Below are 13,252 nucleotides of genomic sequence, written 5' to 3'. Positions count from 1 at the left end.
TCTACCTCCGTGTGGAAGGGTTTTGTAGTCCGTCTTATTTGGGACATTAGCTGCTGAACTCTTTCCCTGACACTTTGCTTATTAGGCTACTGAGAAAATTAAATAGATTCTATCAGTCTCTTTCTAACAGTCTGGTGATACTTCATGTGCTTATAGGCTGAGAGTGAGGAATTTAACTGTGATTTCTAAGAACTAACTTCCCATTAGGGTAACAAAATATTTTACACTTCCTGTCCGGATGGATGTAGTGGAACGACTGAAAGAATGATCTTATCACCTACGGGCCAGGTTAAAGCCCCAGACGTGACCCTAGAGTTGTTCCCAGCACAATATTTGCTGCCTTTTCAAACAAATAGAAAAGAGTCAATTATTCCCTAATTAGTGTTTCCATGTACCCTCGGCTTTAGTCAACAGTAACTTTGAGGCCAGCCTTTGTAATCACATTTGAGAGCATGTGCACTTGGGTCAGACTTTCTCTCCCTGGAAGTCAGGCATGTGTTACACAGACTTTGGAATCAGAAATCCTACTCTTCACACATCACTTTGCCACTTCCTTTCTCTATATTTTTGGGCTAAATCCTCAACTTCTCTGAATGTCAGTTTACTCTTCTGTGACACATACGGGTTAGTATTAATTATTTTACTTAGAGAATAAGCTGAACTCAGCACACTGTCACAAAGAGATGCAAAAACACTATGACTTAAATAAGTAAGAATTTTATTTCTCTCTTATGAAAACAGTCCAGAGTTGAGCAGCCCCAGGCTGACAAGGTGGCTTTGTAATCTTCAGCACGTGCCTTCTGTCTCAAGGCTGAGGTCAGGCTGGTGATCATCCTTCCTAGCCAGTGGAAGATGAAAGGAGGAAAATGAGTGCAAGCAGTTTCCATGTTGAATTCGTTGCCCAGAATATACACACAGCATTCCTGTTTCCTCCCTATTGGCCAGGGCTTGGTCAGAAGCCAGCGTGGCTGCGTGGGAGTCTGAGAGAATGTGTCTCCAGCCGGTAGGCCCTGTGCCCAGCTGAAACTTGGAGGAGCCTCTTTTTAAAGGAAAGAAATAGAGAAGGTATCTTGGGAACAATGAATAAACTCTGACATTAAAACATACAGGTACCAAGGTACAGGAGATCATGTCCAAAACCAGGTTGGATATAAGGCATATGAAAATGATTTGATACTCAGGTAGTTTAATGAATGAAATAATTATTTAATCTCTTCTTATCATTGGAAGCTCTTGAAAATGTCCTCAGTTTCTTTATTAAATTTTTAAAAATGTAGCCATGCGTTTGTCTCTATCTGCTAAAACAGATACCTAAATTGAAGCACTTGGACAAGTCAGCCTCCACAGTTAACAAAGACAGAGGTAAGCATAAAATAACCAAGGAGTAGGAAATACTTCCCTAGGAGATTTTAAAGTATTTTAGGTTGTAATGTAGCAAATACTCTAGTTTGAAACAAAATTGAATAGCTTTACAATAATTTATCCCGGGTTTCAGTATCAGAAGCATCTTGTTTGGGCTTACGGGTTACCCACTGTTACTAGCTGCGGAGTCTTAGAGCAAGTATGTTTCCTTTTAAAGACAGTGTTAATTTTTTTTAGTAAGCACTCATACGCCCACCACTAAGAACAACGGTGACATTCTTGTTGTACTTGAATTTGATCCCACCAGTTCTCTTGAACAAATAAAAAAAGACTGCATAGAAAATTGAATTCCTTGTATACTTGTTCAGCCACCAGTAACTGCTGTTGTGATTCGTGTCTGTCCTATTTATGTGTTTTTATATTTAATCTACACATGTACCTATGTACCTTGTATGTACATACGTGTGCCATACTTGTATAGAGATCCTTCTTCAACTACTTTTTCTACCAGTATTATATTATGTTTATGTGATTTCTCCATAAGTCTTGCTCACTTGTTTTAATTTGGAAAATAATTCTGTCAGTTTGCATTTATTCGTTCTACTCTTGGCAGATATTTAGGTCAATTTTTTATTATTGAAGACAATGTTTTATTAAAGATCTTGTGCATATGTACCCATTCAGTACCCATGCACAAGAACTTCAGAGGGGCATACACTTAGAGGTGGAATTACTATCTCACAGAGTACATACATGTTGAGATTGTCTAGATGTGAGCAGGCTGTCTTCCACTTAATACTTCTCGCTGCAGTGGGAGAGACCCCAGCTATTCTATATCCTCATTATAGTTACTGTTATCAGACATTATTTTTTTTCAGATTTCAGGGTTATGAAATAATACATCACTGTTATCTTAATTTGCATTTTTCTGAGTGTGGTTTTGCAACCTTTTCATATTTTATTTGCCATTCTCTATTTTTCCTTCTGTGATTTGTCTGTTTCTCTCTGTACATTTTTTTAAAATGTCTTTTTCATATTGATATATGGGTATTAGAGCTAATCCAAACCTAATGCATTTGTCTATTGTATCTGTTGCAAATATGTTTTCTGGGTCCTTCACTTGTATTTTAAATATTTTTTATGATGCCTTGTCATACAAAAAGTTTTGTTTTTTATTTGACATTGAGGAAATAATTTTCATTTTGCTTATGAGCATATATGTTCATTTGCTTTTTAAAGAAATATTTCCTACTCTGTGGCTATAAAATATTCTTCTATAGGTTCTTTCAAAATGTTTGAAAGTTTTATTTTAAACATTTAGCTCTTTAGTCCATCTGGAATTTACTCTTTTTATGAGGTGTGATAAAGCAGTCTAATTTTATTTTTCCATATGGGTAGCTAGTTATTATAACTCTATTTATTGAATAGATTTTTTTCCCAATTTCCTGTTCTTTTCCCTTCCCTTATATATTTTCTGTTCTCTTCTTTCAAGTCTATCCCATCTCTGTACCCTCCCTTTTACAGCTTGTCCCCTTATTTGTCCTTTGCTTCCTTCTTATTTTTTCTCCTCCTTTTCTCTCTTTGTCTCCTATTCATTTTCATAATAATCAGTATTAAGTTAGTGCACACATCAAGTTAAAAAAATCAAATAGCATATCATCTAAAATAATAAGCAAATTAATAATTCTTCTCTCCAAAGTCCAACAGAAGCATCCATTGTTGATTCATTTTTCATTCAATAAATATTTATTAGGAATCTATTAGTTTGAAGTCACTAGGGGTTCAGAAATGAACAAGATAAAGAAGATCACCAGTCTAATAGAGGTTTAAATAAGGACATGCAAAGACTGACACATCTTTACTGTGACAGGTACAGTTTTCAAAAGCAATAAACTTGGCAGTTCCAATGCATGCTCAAAAATTATAGATAAAGTATATAATTTTAAAATGTATAATGTATAAATATTTATATATGGTATAAAAAGTATATGTTACAGAATAAATATATAACAAATGTTAAATAACAATAAATATATATTATTATGTATATATAAATATATATAATAGTCTGGGATATAATTAAACAATTATATGAAAGCAACTAAGTTTGACATGCTCCTATCATTTTAAAGACCTAATTTTCCAAACAAGTAGTGTAAAAACCAGTCTGAATTCAAATTCAAATAAGCTTAGAATAAAGACTGATGACATTATCCTCTCATTCACTCTAGGTAATGATAATATGTTGCATTAATTTCAAATTTATAAAAATTATAATTAAATTTTAATTGATATTGAGTGTGTCTGACACTAATTACAAATTCCATCTAAAAAGTTCTTTAGAGGACATAAAGAATCATTATGTGTATTAAACAAATAAACTACATCTAATGTAAGAGAATTAAGGAACTCTCAACTTGACAGACTCCCTGCCTTTGGGCAGCACTCTTGGCAAACTCTGGCAGCCCTTTTATCTCCAGGTTGCTATAATACATGCAAAGAGCTTTTTTTTTCCGTCTCAGAAATATATTGGTTTATCTTTCCTGCATCTACCTACAATAATTATTTGGATATTTTTTAAAGCCAAAATGTAATGTCCCTAATGTAAACTGTGGACTTTGGTTGATAATAATGTGTCCATCTTGGTTCATCAGTTATACCAAATATGCCACACTGATGAGGGATGTTGAGGGTAGGGGAGTATATATGTGTGGGCGGGAAGGGCTATGTTCAAACTCTCTGTATTTTCTGCTCAGTTCTGCTGTGAACCTGAAACTGCTCTAATAAATAAAATCCATTAATAAAAACAAATTTAAAAAAAGAAGAAAAGACACCTGGGTTTTGCTCTTCAGAGATTTTAATGTCATCAGACCATTCTTAAGAAATGTTAAGGTTATAGTAGTTCCCCCTCTTATCCTCAGTTTCACTTTAGGCATTTCAGTTACCCACAGTCAACCACAGTCCAAAAATACTAAATGGAAACCTCCAGAAATAAACTGTTCATGGAAATTAAATTGCTTGCTGTTCTGAGTAGCATGATGGAATCTCACACTGTCCCTCCCCTTCCTGCCCAGGACTAGGACTTAAATCATCCCTTTGTCCAGAGTATTCACACTGTATACACTACCCAGCTTGTGAGTATGTATGGGAAAAAATGTAGTACATATAGAGGTCAGTACCTATCCATGGTTTTAGGCATCCACTGGTGGCCTTGCAGATAAGAGGAGATTACTGTATTCAGTAACATCAGTCAAATTCTGGACCCTGGAGATGTTACTTTGCAAACCAATCTTGCTTTTTGTTGAATCTCTTGATTTTTTTTTAGTTAAAAAGAAAAAAAAAAAGGAGAGAAAAGATAAATACCTTTGCTCAAGCACTAATCCTTAAGGCCTATCAACTTGCTTAATACTAGTTTAAATTCGTTTATTCTGTAATAAATATTTTCAGTTATCTTATATGTCAGACTTTAAATGTGGTTTAGATAAATAAGAAATAATTGATTCAGATGAATAAGAAATAATCATTGATCCATCTTTAGCAACTTTAGCCAAGAAGGAAAAGCCATTCATAAAAAGTACTATAATTAATTGTAAGAAGTATTGTGATATTAGTTTATTTGAAAATAGTATGGTGAAGATTTATAGATTTAGTTGATAAAATTAGAGAAGATGACTATTGAGCTATGTAACAAAAGACAATTTGATGTTCTTTGGAGGCAAATTTGGGATACAGTGGAAACAAGATTGGTGATAGCTATTTGCACATAGAATAAGCATTGTGAGCAAAGGTGCATAGGTATAAATTAGCCTAGGGTCTATAAAGAACTGTAAGAATTTTATTATTATTATTTTAATGTCAAAAGGGTGAGGATGCAAGAGTAATCCTGCCAAAATCTATAGTGGATAAAACCAGTGTCATGGACAAAGCACTTGATCTCGGAGAACCATGCATGAGTGCCTAGCAGTGAAAATAACTTTCTCTTGAAACTTGAAATGTTTAAATGAGATAATAACATTCTCAGACACATGCTTAAATTAATCACTAGGAAATAATTGCAAAAATTAGTTTGAGAAAAATGGTGAGAACCTAAACATATGCAATGAAATGGACATAGGGAGGATGTTTCTAATGTAAACAGTAGTAAAGATGTTGAATTAGCAGGTTTCAATTAGATACAGGGATACGGGAGAATGCAGCCAGGAGAGGACCATGGAGTATATAGTAATTATACAAGAAGGGCTTGTGAGAGAGCAGCCTGTAGGAAAAAATTAAATCTGAAGGGTATAGGGTAGTAGATAGTTGGATGATTATACTAAAACTGAGACTTTGTGAAGGTTGAAGAACAAAAATAAAAATAAGATTGAATAATATTTCCACATAGATTTGGCTGATATTTCAATCAAATATGAATGAAACCAACCAACCGTCATTATCTAAACATGATAGATTTCTGTACATTAGGCTTAACAATCGGGAAAGAAATAACGTGATTTTTATTGGTCTAAAGACTCATAGTTTGCAATGGTGGTGGTATTATCACGAGAAGCAAAATATGTATATTTTCATTTCTCAAAATGATTAGCAGCATACTACTGACATTAAGTGGATGGTTCTCAGAGATACTGGACAACATACAAGATTCACAATAAACCTACACAATACAGAGTTATCTCACAGCCAGCACAAATTTTGAATGTCCACAAGATTTTCATGTAACTGAATACCTTGTTTAAAGCCATGTTAGTCTAGAATTTTACTTCAAATTACAAAAAAAAAAAGACTTATTTTTGTATCATTTAACGTTTAAAGAATTTCCAGGAATGCTGCAAAAAAAGGAAGGGATTTTGGTTCAAAAGTTTACGTTCATAAAACCGCATCAGTGAACACAGCACTGTAGTTCTGGAATTGCCTGTACCACTTAGCTGTGTCAGCCTACATTTGTAGCTATGATTTTCTCAATAATCCTGAACAAATTTGCACTATATGGCTCATTTGTTTTGTCCTCTAGAAATGTTATGTCCTAACATTTGTGTAATGAAATGTATGTTTTTAATTAAAAAGTATTTTCTTTTATTTCATCTTTATATTGTAGTTTGATAATTGCAGTGCTTATTTCCAAAACTGTGTGTATTTATGTAAATTATTTGCTACATGAATTTCATTAAAGATAGTAAAGGTGGCATCAAAAAGTGCTTGAAAATCACACATTTAAATAGTTAGAATTTACCAAATGCAATAATGTGTGTGAAATGATAAAATTTATTAGTCTCTTTCACCCACATTTTATCATTCTATCTGCACACCACTGTGTAAGGTAGACTGGGTAAGCATTATTTTTAATTGCCATTTTCATGATGTGAAAATTGAGACTGAATGAGATCTCAGGACTTGTTGGTGATCATGCAGAATTAATAAGTGCTCAATCCAGAATCAGAGTCCAGGTCTTTTTTGCTTCAACTTTGAACATTTACCACAAATTGATGTTGCTGCCCTATGACGTGGTGAACATAGACTCTTTCATAATAATTTTCTTCTTTTTCTTTACTAGTACAAGGCTCTTATGTATAAACTGTTGTGATCCAGTATTAGGTTATTTTAAGCTTTTTTTAAACTCAAATGTAGCACTAAACTTTTCATTTCCTGCTGTATGTTTATACAAATGTACATCCTCACTAATAAAGTGGACTTGAGTATTGAGGCAGTATGCTGAAAATTTCAAAGCAAAAACAAAACTAACAAAAACCCCCTCACAATTTTAGCTTTAATTGTCTAAATGTTTCAGATCAAGGCAATATTTTGTCAGTTTGGCCCTCTTTCTCTCTAATCCTGGCCTGTTCTGGTTATTGCGACAAACAAGTCATTTCATTTTCTTGCTGTCTGCTTAAGTCTGGGTAGCTCTCTGCCTACTGCCATCAGCCAATGTTCTGATTGAACATAGTGGCAGCCATGGACACAGTGATTGCCTGTAATGAATGGACTTCGTGATTGTGGGTTTCCAACTGAACCTTTAAGAGCAAGCCTGTTCAGGTCATTCCTGAATAGCAGTGGAGCTGTGGTAAGATTTTTCCTGCTGTTTACTAAAAGCTTTTAGTCTGAAAAGAGTGCACCTCTATGGGATCAATAAATGATGAGACACTTAATGGGGAAATTATAACTTTTTTAGGAATAATAGAAGAAAACATATTAGAAAACCCAATGCTTGTCTAGAAGTACAAATTTAGTTGAACGGCTGATACATTTGGATTTCTGAAGTCTTTAATTAAAGTAAATGCCAACAGATTCAAATACATACTTACATATTTCAGAAATGCATTTAAGCCAATTATTAGTTGCTAGAAAAAATTTTGGCTGATCTTGGATGTATTAAACAGATATCTTTAAAAACACATAGTTGTGTAGTTTGTCTCTGAGTAGGAGGATAAGAAACGTGGTTAGTTAGCATACTGGGCGGATAAGTATTTCAGAAGAGAGACATAGTAACAAACATCGTCCTCACCAAAATGTATTCTGGACATTTAAATTTCTCTTCAAATTACCTTCTTTTCTTCTAGGTCCTTATTCCTCTTTCCTCTGTTCCATCCTCCTATCTTCTCTAGATTTATGCTCCACCATTTCACTAAAATGTGGAGGCAGGATTACTACGTGCCATGTTTTAAGATGGACAAATAGAAAAATGCCCATAGGCAATAACTAGCAGGCTGAACTTGAAGACATGGTGGAATAGCCTTGTCGGTCTGTATCTTTTGCCCTGGATTATGTTTCATCATTAAAATTAGATGGAGTACTTCCAGAAAACCACATTGATATAAAACATCAGTGTATTTTATATAAGCTGTTAAGTTTATAACATCAAGTGATATTTGGAACTCTGAAGATACAAACTATGCATTGAAGATCAGGTAAGACACAGTGAACTTGATTGAAGTTTTTGAGCAAGTAGGGTTGGGCCACCATAAATTTGACTTGGTTTCCATTCTAAATATAAATTTTCCACTTGTTCATATCTTTCAGTAATGGAAAAGTTTTATTTGCAGTTGCTTATGTTTGGGACATTTTTGCTCTGTACCAGCTTTTATCTGTTCTTCATGGCTGGTTGGCCTCCAAGCTTCATTTCAGAACCTTTTGGAAATGGAAGTGCCAACAAACAAATACCGACTCAATATGTCTCTGTCACTCTTTTAACTGGTCCCATCCTTTAGATTTATCTTTCTTTTTAGCAGTCTTTTTTAACAAGTTCATGATATTAGAAGATATTTGATTCCATCAAATTAGGAACCAGTTGATTAACAATGTTGATCATTATTGTTTTCTTGAATCTTCATGTTTTCTTTGCACAAAAGCTATTCTAGAATGAGAAAATGTTAAAAATAAAAAAATCTTGACAGGAAGTATATAATAGTTTAAATGTGTGTATACATACTAGATAATTTGAATCTTTATGACATTTATTTAGTCACATATTATTGATTATATATTTTAGTTGTTTATAATATTGCAGTGTAAAAGTTGATCATTTTTTCTGGTACAAAGTTAATTTATCAAAAATATTTTTGTGAAGTCTGTGGGGAATAGGAAACTGAGCAGAAATGTTATTTAGGATCTATATTCTTGGCTATAAAAAATAAGTTACAAAAAATGTCTGGGTTTGTAGGACAATGATTACTGCCTGAATTGAATTTCTCTATGCATCCTTCACCAAAAAAATAAAATCATCAAGAAAAGCAAATAAAATAATGCATGACTCAAGCCTTCAGCAGTATTAGGAGAACTAAAATACTACAACTTTTAAGTTACTTATAAGTAGAGAAATAAATCAAATTCCAGTAAAAACCCTATTACCTATTGCTCTAAGTGTAAGAGACTTAAAAGCTTAAAAGGCTCTATGAAATGAGTACAGATGCCTGAAGAACTTAGATGATGCCTGGACAAAACTAATCCAAGCAAGAAGAAATTCAGTATTAAATATCAGTATACTAAAGCAGACTGGGACTTGGTAATCACAGACCTCTCTCCAGGGAAGGGGGCTTGAAAGTAAGTAGGGCCATTAGAAGTAGACACACAGAAGCATCACCTCAAGTGTAGAATCAGATGTATAGAGAAGGGGCTGTTTCTCTTGGATTGGTGGAACTGAAGGAAAAGAAGAAAATAATGGAGGAAAATAAGGATCCCACAGAAGTGAAAAGAACCAAGACATGCCAGTCATCTCTCCACCACAACCAATGAGGCATCCATAAAAGAAACTGCACAGAAAAGCCAGAAATGACAGAGTAGAGCATTCTCATAATAGGAATCCTGTTGAAGAAGTAGGTCATACTTACATAAAACTACTGGGAAAAAAACAGTAGATGCAAATCAAAATGTGTCTGCTAATTAAATTTCTACAAGCTACCCTCAAAAAAAGAAGCTGAAGAGACTATAATATATCACTCTGAACTGAATTTAAAACATAATTTTTCTGTATAGCACAGGGAACTATATTCAATAGCTTGTAATAATCTTCTATGAAAAAGAATGTGAAAACGAATATATGTATATATATGCATGAGTGGGACATTATGCTATACACCAGAAATTGACACATTGTAACTGACTCTACCTCAGTTTAATTAATTAATTAATTCATTAATTAATTAAAAAAATTTAAAATAAGAATGTGGTAATAAAGATTTGCTAATAAAAATCCTTTGCCCCTCAAAAAAAAAAAAACCAAAACAAAACAAACAAAAGAAGCTAATGATAATTATATTACAACAAAATTGCATATGCTCAGCAAGGATGTAAAGAATCTTAGACAAAAATACAGTGAAATAAAATGATAATTGTTTGAAATCGAGAAAGAAATGGAAGGAAAAATTAAAGAAGAAATTAAGCCTAATTTACTTAGTGCTTAAAACAGAATTTATTTAAATGAGAATTTAATAAGGGGCTTTTAAAAAGCAGGGAAATTACCAAAAAAGTTGAAATAAAGAATAAAGGTCAGGGACAAAGTAGTTGAAATGGAAGACAGACAACAAAGATCTTACATTTATACAGTTGATGTCTCAAATCCATATCAAATCAATAGAACAGAACTGACATGTAAAACTGTAATCCAGCATTGACTCATATCTCTTTTAGATATGTGGGTTGTTGTTACAAGTGCATAGAATACTGACCAAAACTATTTTTAATTTGATGACTATAAAATGAAATGCTTAGACGTTTACAGAAACCTAGAGAAAACTTTAGAAGACCATAGTGTGGTGGAATTGTTGGGATTACCATTTTGTTCTGCTGTTCTTCTTTGAATATTTATATACAAAAAGTGACAGCTGGAAAAACTAGTATTTATTATTTATGCATTATGCTAGCACTGAGTGTCTCATTCAGTCATTATAATAATCCTTTGAGGTGGATATCATCATTATTTTCATTGTGCAGATGTAAACACTGAGTCTTAGAGGACTTGATTTATCCAAAGCCACACAGCTGATAAATAAGAATTGGGATTTGTACCTATTTCCTTTTATTCTAAAGTAATTAATTTTTAAAAAAGTCTATTTCTAGAATAAAAAGGTTAATAACTGAAATATTCAGAATTTATTTTTTTCCTGTCTTTTTTTTTTATACTAGGAAAGAACGAGAATGTACATAAAAAGTTTGTGTTATGCTTTTATGGTAGCTGAAGCCATTTTTATCTGTTGCCTAATTTATTATTTGTGAATACATCTTACATCTTCTGATTTGGAAGTGAAAAAAAAAGACATGTTCTGATCAGAATTTCCATGTCGGTTCTACATAGATTTTTCATTGTTCCCAAATAATTATTTGAACTTGTTGATGCTTCTGTGAATGTGACGTAAATGATCTCACTTTTTTCCCATTTGCTGCTTTCTCTTCTCAGAGAGGTAATTTCTTATAAAAATAACACCTGATTACAAGAAGTAATATATTTGAGTTTCTCTAAATCTTTAAATTCTTCCGCTTTTATCTCTATTCTTGCTTTTCAAAACAGCTCTATTTATTCACCAGTCCATGTAAAGTGCATTTATACAATTGGTCAATCATAAGATTTGAATAGATAGTTTCTTAAATATTTCCAGTCATAAAAATTAATGTATGAAGAGACTATCTCTAAATTTATATTTTCTTTTTATACTTTTCTCTCACGTTGGATTCTTAAATTTGACCAAGAAACTAATACAAGTAAATATTATCTATGTTTTAATAAGACTAAATAGGACTTTGTTAGCTATATTTAATCAAAACTGATCCTAAACGTTAAAATAAAATTAGTAAGGCAGAAGCTCAACTGGTATAATTCTGTATTCTGTTTTCTTTTTCAAATCATCCTCCCCTAATTTTATCTTTCCAACATTATATTCTCACACAGCTAGAGTTCTCCTTTTGAAAATCTAGATAGCTCACAGCGCTCTCTGCCAAGCTCTCTCAGTGGCTTCTCAGCTGAGGGAAGCCTAACTTCTTTTTAGCCTGGAGCCCTGCGAGATCCCATTCCCATCCCAGCCCTAAACTCAATCTGACCCTGCTTCCTCCTGCTCTCGGTCTTGCTCACTTGGCCACACATGTGCAGACCCCACTGCTCGGCTGGCTTTCGCCTGGTCTTTGATGAATTAAGGTAGCCCTCCCCCTTCCCTCCCCTCCTGTGTGCAGTGTATCAGCCTCTTCCTGAGCAGCTTTCTTATCCTCAGCAGAAAGATTGAGATATCCTAACTAGAACATATTAAGTAATTGAAAATAGAAAATATAATGTTGCTGTCCTCCTGGGAGTGCAGGGCCTGTTCTATCATCTTTTTTCTTCTCTGTGAGATCTCTTGTTGGTCTGCCCTGCTTTGTTCCAAACTGAATTTAAACCTCACCTCCATTAATTGCCAGATTATTTTTATCTGTTTCCCTTATTTAAGGAAGCTTGGAAGTTTATAAACAGGTGAAACATTATGAAATCCAGAGCAAAGAGATTGGGAGCACGGGTGATAGATTAAAGACTCCGTTACATTATTAGGATCCTGGAGTGCTGAGACTCCATCCATGCCATGCTGTGTCATCATGTTTGTCTCGTTAATCAAAAAGCCAGGATAATAGAAGTTTTGCACTTTTATCTTCATGGTCATGGTTTATATAATTCCCATCAATGTAAACTGTATTAAAAAGTCAAATATACTGGAACAAAATTAAATTTACATCACAAATTTGCAAAATTAATCATGTTCACATCCAAACAGTGGTGTGGGGATGAAATAATTATGAAACTGCAAGTAGAGGTGTTGGATCTGTGGACAGTAATTGTTTCTCAAAATAAAACAGGAGAATTCAAGATCTAAAGTACAAGTACTCAAGAGGTTTCATATATACATATGTATATACACATATACATATATTTGTTTTTTTCTTGAGACTATCAAAACCTAATTGTATTTTAGAGCTACTGGGCCTTTGGTGAAAATACTGACAATTGCATCTGAGTTTTTTATCTTCAAATTATAAAAATATAGTCGAGATGAGACAGTAGGAAAGACTGCTGGCAAATGAGATTTTAACTAATTTCCATTTTCATGTTGGTTCAGGTTATGTATGTCAGGTAGTTGTCAGTTGTCCCAAGAAGCGGTTGAGACCACAGGACTCTCTTAGTAGGTACAGTGCAGTCACATGCCTCAGTAGGATGACGTGTCTGAGTAGGTCATAGAAGAACTTACTGTTGTTTTTGAATAATAAATTTTAAAAAGAGAAACAACCAGTTTAATAGAAACATCTGTGTATCAGGTTCTTATTGAAACGCATGCTAAGGTGAGAAACAAGTCATTATGAAAAAAAATTGGTTATTTAAACCGAACTAAATATTTAAAATGTGGAATTTCATATCAGAAAAATCTCAGTAGGCTAATAACTGAGACCT

Source organism: Vicugna pacos, chromosome 1, assembly GCF_048564905.1.
Source record: "Vicugna pacos chromosome 1, VicPac4, whole genome shotgun sequence".
NCBI lineage: Eukaryota > Metazoa > Chordata > Mammalia > Artiodactyla > Camelidae > Vicugna > Vicugna pacos.
Note: the sequence above shows the minus strand (reverse complement) of the source record.